Source organism: Ixodes scapularis, unplaced genomic scaffold (assembly GCF_016920785.2).
Source record: "Ixodes scapularis isolate PalLabHiFi unplaced genomic scaffold, ASM1692078v2 PGA_scaffold13__105_contigs__length_92229423, whole genome shotgun sequence".
In the NCBI taxonomy this organism is placed as follows: domain Eukaryota; kingdom Metazoa; phylum Arthropoda; class Arachnida; order Ixodida; family Ixodidae; genus Ixodes; species Ixodes scapularis.
Window position 1 is genome coordinate 21,204,797 of NW_024609839.1, and position 6,888 is coordinate 21,211,684.

Consider the following 6,888-nt stretch of genomic DNA (forward strand, 5'->3'; position numbering starts at 1 on the left):
GAGGAGGTCGCCCCCTCTCCAGCGTTCGCAAATGGCAAATTTTAGTTTATTAGGCCACTAACTGTCAATTTACGCTCGTTCCTTTACGTCCGCCGCGGCCGATAATGTTATCCCCGGGAATACCAAAAGTATAATTTCTTTCAGCAAAAAAACAAAGAAACAAAAATAAAACATAATAATAAAACGCCCGGTATATCACAGCTTTGACAACGCTTCACGTGTGTGAGGTTCGATGACCGACAGAGAACCACCACTGGCCGTGCTCCCGAAGCGGGGAAGTGCAATTTATGGAGACCGATCATATTATCAGAAAGGTGCAGACTAGGGAGCCTTCATGTGCGCGAAGCGCACATGGAGGCACTCTATTGCAGACAATCCAGGAAAAGTATTCTTGCAACTATGAGGTTCCAGTTGTACTTACACATGCATAGGAACCGTGCGCATCTAATTCAAGCCCCGACCAGGGCGCCCCTAGCGGCAAACGGGTCCATTGCATCGGGGAGCTTCTGCCAGTCGCTGCGTTGGTTGTGCGTTGTAGTGGGTTAGCGCTGTAATTTCTGAGATGGCGATTCCGCACCAAGAAAGCCGCAACAATTGCTGCGTGGTCGGCTGCAACAGTACGTCGAAGGTCGCGCACGGCACGAAGTACTACATCGTCCCTTCGAAGCCGTACGAGGCGGAGTACTGCGCGATCTGGGTGCGACTTGTGCGTCCATGCAGGTTAGTGGCGTTTCTTACCTTCCAGTTCGCGCTTTGTTTAGGCTGCTGACAAATAATACAATTAACTTTTTTTCTATTCTAGCGACGATGAAACAGCATCGACACCGACGGCAAACTCTAAAGTATGCAGCAAACACTTCACCGGAATTGAGAAGCGGAATGCGGTCGCCCACCTAAGCCTACCCTTGGGTGTTTCCATCAGCCTACAGTGGGAATCGCGTAACGGCGCGAAAAAAAATCGCCCAGTTATTGTCAAGCTGATTCAGAAATAAACGTACAGAATTACCACAGTCCACTCAACGCCAACTACATTTTTTGCGGGCGCGCTTAATTTCGTTAGCGGAGTACGGCGCTCCATGACATCCACTTGTCCGTCGAAACGGACCTCCTTCACGTCGTACACGCCGCCAGATTCACGAAGGAGTTTTCCCTTCTTTATTGGTGCCACGGAAGAAGCTTTCTAGATTCGTAACCGCCTTAAACCCCGTCGTAATCACCCCGGGGACACTGTCCGCTGTGCTGCTCATCGCCATTGCTTCCCCCCGATGATTCTGCACCGGCTACCGAAGAAGCTTTCCGGATTCGTAATCGCCCACTGTCCTCTGTGGTGTTCGTTGCTATTACTTCCCGATGATTCTGCGCCGACGGCACCGGCTACCGAAGGAAATTTCCGAATTCGTAACTGCCTTAAATTCCTTCGTAATCACGACGGGGACACTGCCCGCCGTGCTCTTCATCGCCATTGCTCCCCGATGCTCCTGCGGCGGCTACCGCTAGGTCGCGGCGAACAATAGGCGACCGCCGCGACACGGCCGGCTTGCTCGCTTCCTATTATCGTCAAATTTGACGGAGTTCCTTCGAACACTGAACAGTTGTCAAGAGTGAAGATTATAAAGGAGAATATCAGCAGGAAACTATTGTCTGTTTACTGAAAACAAAACAAGCATCAGAAAAACGCATTTGGGCGGCCGGGGCGGCCAGAAGCACGGACTGCGCGCACCCAGCGTGGAACCAGCGAATGAGAGGGCACTCCTAGCAATCTGTTTTCAGAGCCACGGTATGCCGGCTGCTGGCCAAATGTCCACTTTAATTCTATTACGGCTTTCGAAACGTAAATACACGCTCGAGAATTTTTAACAATATCACGCGAGCGCCGACTGGCCTGTAGATCAGCGCATCGTCACGGCGCAAAGTAGCGATACCAATAATGACAGTACGCGCGTGCGCAGAAAAAACGCGCCGAAGTCGGCGTCGGCTGCTAAGCTGTTTCCCCAATCACGACCCACCCCTGGCGCGACGCCCACCGCTTTCTCCGCCCCATAAGCAGGGGACCTAGTAATCAAAGCGACACACAGGGTACGCAAACACGAACAGCAGCCAGTAGGAAGGACACCGACACGAGCTTAGTCAGCGAACGAAAAGACAGACACAAACTTCACGCTAGGCAAACAGAGCAGGGGTAGTTACAAGGATGAGAGGCGTGGGCAGACGGAGGTAAGCAGTGCGCAATAAATACGCGAAAACTCGCAGCAACCGAAGAACCACGCAGCAAACACGTACGTGCACACGCACCAGAAGCACGTGCGTCACGCTGCGTATCTACGCGGAACTGGCGATTCTGGCATTTCGGTAATTTGAAACTTCGATATCGATTGCGTGAACGATTTATTCAGCAAACTGAACCGGTGGAGCCTCGCAAAAAAAAAAAATCGTTTGACAATATGAAAGCTACTGAAATTCTTCCTAAAAGCTATATTAGCAGAAAGTACCGTGTTATAATTTATAAAGGACCTCACAAGTTTCGACCAAATTTTCCAGCACGTTATTTTGCAAGAAACGGAAGAAGCCAAGTGTACAACCAGTTTCCAAAGCTGGCAACCACAGCTGGAATCAGCGCCATCCTCGGAAGTTTCCTGAACCTCGAGTAGTCACATTTCAGCCACCGCCACATAGAGGGCGCAACCAGACATCCAATTTGTATTTTCTGTATGTTTTATGATTTTTTTAATAAATAGGCTCGATTAGCAAAAATGTGGGCTAGTAATGAGGACCTGGGACAGTAAACTCTATTTTGTACTAAAAATATCTGCCTAAATGTCTGCCAAAAGGGGTCAAAATACTCGTTTTTGACTCAACAAATACGTGATTTCACCTATATTCAAACTTTTTTTATGGAAAATCAAAAGTGAAATTTCGAAAAAGTGCCTCGCTTTGCAAAGCAGAATATGTTTTTCTTTTCGGGCCTACAATTTTATTCATGTGTGCCAATCCCTAAGCGCTGTACCACTGTACTACCAAATGAAGTTTGCCAAAATTAACTGTTTTTGTCACTTTTCACGTGAGCATTCCGAACAAAGTTTAAAGGGATACTACAACGAAATTTCGGCGCTCATTTTTTGGTTTATATGCGTTCAAAAGAGCAGTATCACATGGAACATACCAATATCTTGTTAAAAAAGTCTCGAAAAGGAATTTTAAAACGAATTAAACGATTAGCAAAGAGCACCTGGTGGATGTCGCTAACGCCTCGTTTGTAATGCTCGTCTAGGAACCTTGACAGCTAGTGACGGAGGTTGTCTCGTCTCCGGCCACGACGAGAGAAGGGGGGAAGGAGGAACTCCCCTCTTCCCGAGAATCCCTTTTGTGTGTCGCAGAAGTCGCTATTGTCCCCCTAGAAGATTATAGAAGATTAACCCGTCACTCAAAAATCGTACAAAAGCTGCCGCTTCGCTAGCTGGAACGACTAGGCCATCCTCTCGACGTCAGCCTCGCCGTAGCTTTGCTCGTCTTGAGACGACCTACGTCACGATTGCGTTGGATGTCACGTGCTCTAAGCTGGGCCTTCTCCGAGCGCTTGCCAGAGTGGGCCGTTTACAACGAAAAATACAGCCACCAGGATCAAAATACAAACGTGCGATTGTCATTTACGGATATTGTGGATCATATTCAACCTATTTTTGAACACGACGGGAATATTTCAAATTTCGTTGAAGTATCCCTTTAAGCCATATTGCAATGAAATTTAGTGTAACTCTTTCGACCATAATTACAAACTGATATAAAAAGTTTCAAATAAAATGACCGAGTAGGCGTCCAAAACTTGTGGTGCTTCCGCAAAGTGCTTCCGCAAAGTCAATTTTTCTAAAGTAAATATCTGTCAAAATAAAATAAAAAACGAAAAAAGGGCCTCCGTTGACAATGAACGCACTCTTCGTCTATAGCATTCTAAAATTGGAAAGAAATTGCTCCAATAGTGCACCCTGTACAACTGTACTACGAAACCATGTTTTGCCGAAAAGGTCAATGTTCGCGGGTGCCCTCTGAATTAGCTTTTTGCACTAAGAAAACAAATCCTACATCAGATAAAAGATAATGTTGTACACTACAAGATGATATATAACACATAATTTTACCAAGCTTGAACACGCCACGATCGCATTTCGAGAACGTGCGGATAGCGTCATATGTCATGGCCGCCGTGGGACCGCAGCCTTAAGCAAGAACGAAAGCCGGCATTTGCTAGGCCACTAAGGTATATCCGAGGGCTGTTTTCAGTCTGGCCATGGAGCAAATACCGACGCGGCATTTGCCTGGCCACAAATGTATAACTGAGGGTCGTGTTCACCTCGGCCATTGGGCAAAAAATAGGGGCCGGCATTTGCTACGCCAGGAGTTCTCAACCATCGATGTTTTGCGAACCTCTTGTGGATAGGCGAAGATGATGGATGGAGGACACTCCGTTCGTGGCAACAGGAGGGGAAAGGTACAGGTTAATTATTACGATTTTATAAATGCATTTAACTAAGGGCTAGTGTAAAGAAGACCTTTTTAGAGCACAGCTCTTAGGCGCCCATTTCCGGCTTCAGCGTCTGCGTAATTGTGCAGTGCATTATGGGACGCGTGACGTCACTGATGACGTCATCAGTGAAGTCATCGACATCGTCACTGAAGACGTAATCGGCATCGTCCCTGATGACATCATCAGTGACGTCACTGATGACGTTATCCGCATCGTCACTGATGGCGTCATCAGTGACATCACTAGTGATGATGACATCATCAGTGACGTCAATTATGACGTCATCGTTATCGTCACGTGACCCCGGTGATGTCACGTGACTCCCGTGACCCCCATGAGGTCATGTGACCCTCGTGAGGCGACCGCGAGGCTGCTTGAAGGGAGGAGTAGCAGGCAGGATGAGGAGGTGAGGAGGAGGGAAGGATATACCTTCCCCTCAGGTGTCTTCCCCTCCTCCTCAAGAGCTGTGCTCTAATCCGGCGTTACAGGGAGTGGTAAACGGCTTTCATTTTTTGACATACACACGAGGAAACTCGCCCCAAAACTAAAACATTTCTTCTCGACTTGGGAAAAAAAAAACTTTTATTGCCGGGCTTGACTGATGAGGCACGGCTTCGCGGATCCCTAGAATGCCTTCGCGGACCCCCATTTGAGAAAAACTATGCTAGGCCACCGAGGCCTTGTTTTCATCTTGGCCATTAAAAGGGAACTCCGGCGATTTTTAGAGCAACCCCAACTAACTATATTTTCGAAATCGCCATGTTTTACTCTTTCCGTTATGCTATTTAGTATCGCGAAATTCAAAATAGCTATTGTGAAATCGGCAAATAAAAATGATGCCAAAACGAAGATTCGAATATAACCTCGCTTTTCATTGCCGTGACGTCACGGGTTTGCGGTTCGAGCGGGCTGTCAAAAAATGAACTATGCCGAGCATTTGTATCGTGCTGCTGCGCGGGAGCTGGGGGACTTTCCAAAGCGTTCATTTGACACCATAAAACTGTTTGTAATCAGTTGGGAACAAAGTCTACAGCCCAAAGAGTGAACTCCTGCCCACCCGTGACGTCACTTTTTCAGTGTTGCCAGTAGAGTTTTTCACTTTGACAAACACGATGAGGACCAAATTTTAAATTCTGTAACTTTGCAACAAAAAAGTTACTTTTTCCAAATATTTGGGTTACTAGTTCAACGATGTTTGTTGGTGCTTTTAGCAAGTTTTTAGGCAAATCGGGACTATGAAGAAAATGGCGGAGTACCCCTTTAAGCAAAGACCGAGGGCCAGCATTTGCTAAGCCACTCAGGCCTTGTTTTCACCTCGACCATTGAGCAAAGAATGAGCGCCAGCATCTGCTAGGCCAGAAAGGTATATCCGAGGGTTGTTTTCAGCCTGGCCATAAAGCAAATACCGACGCGGCATTTGCCTGGCCACAAATGTATAACCGAGGGTCGTTCTCACCTCGGCCATGGGGCACATAATGCTAGCTGCGGCATTTTTAAGGCCACTAAAGGTATAGCAGACGGCAGTTTTCTCCCCAATTTAAAGGCAAAATAACATGCGAGGACAGATGTCTGTGTTCGTAGGTTTATCTTGTTGCAGGGAACAATACTCAAGCTCTACGCATCACTGTAATGTACTCAAGGCACTCGAGTGGATCAGGAGGCATCCAGATTGAGGTCTTTGTGATTTGAACATCATATGATGCGGCGATTCATATTGAACCTTCATGTTACAGCACCTGCTGCTCCGCTGTGCAAAAAGAAAAAAAATCAACCAAACCTACCTAGTTGCAATTGCTTATGATAATCAAACTCTAGGCTAAATTACAGTTGCAATAGGTTTCCAACAACCACCTCCGAAGTCTGGCACAAATGATGTGCAATGTTTCTTGTCACCCTGTACCAAAAAAAAATGGTGCCATTTACAGTGTATATTATCTACTAGGCAAACAAACACCAAAAAAACAGTTAACCGATTTCACAATATAGTCTCCGAAGTATATATATATTGCCTACTTTAAAAATTTCAAAGGTGTTGGTGGCCAGGCTGTGGTTAACTCATCGTACATTCAATGGACACAGTAAGAAAGGATCATCAGTTCGATTTACAGTCAGATTACAAGTGCATGTCCTCAGGTTAGTCAATTTATACCAGCAAAAGAAGACACCAATGTGTTGAAAGTCGAAAGATGTTTGTACTATCCGTCCTCTTTGTATAACTCAAAATCAAAAGTCAAATTTGGGGGTTTTACGTGCCAAACCTACGACGGGCATCTGGCACGCCCCAGCGCAGGACTGAGGATTAATTTCGACCACCTGGGGATCTTTTGACGTGCAACCGAAAGCTCGGTTACACAGCGCCTTCTCCGCAA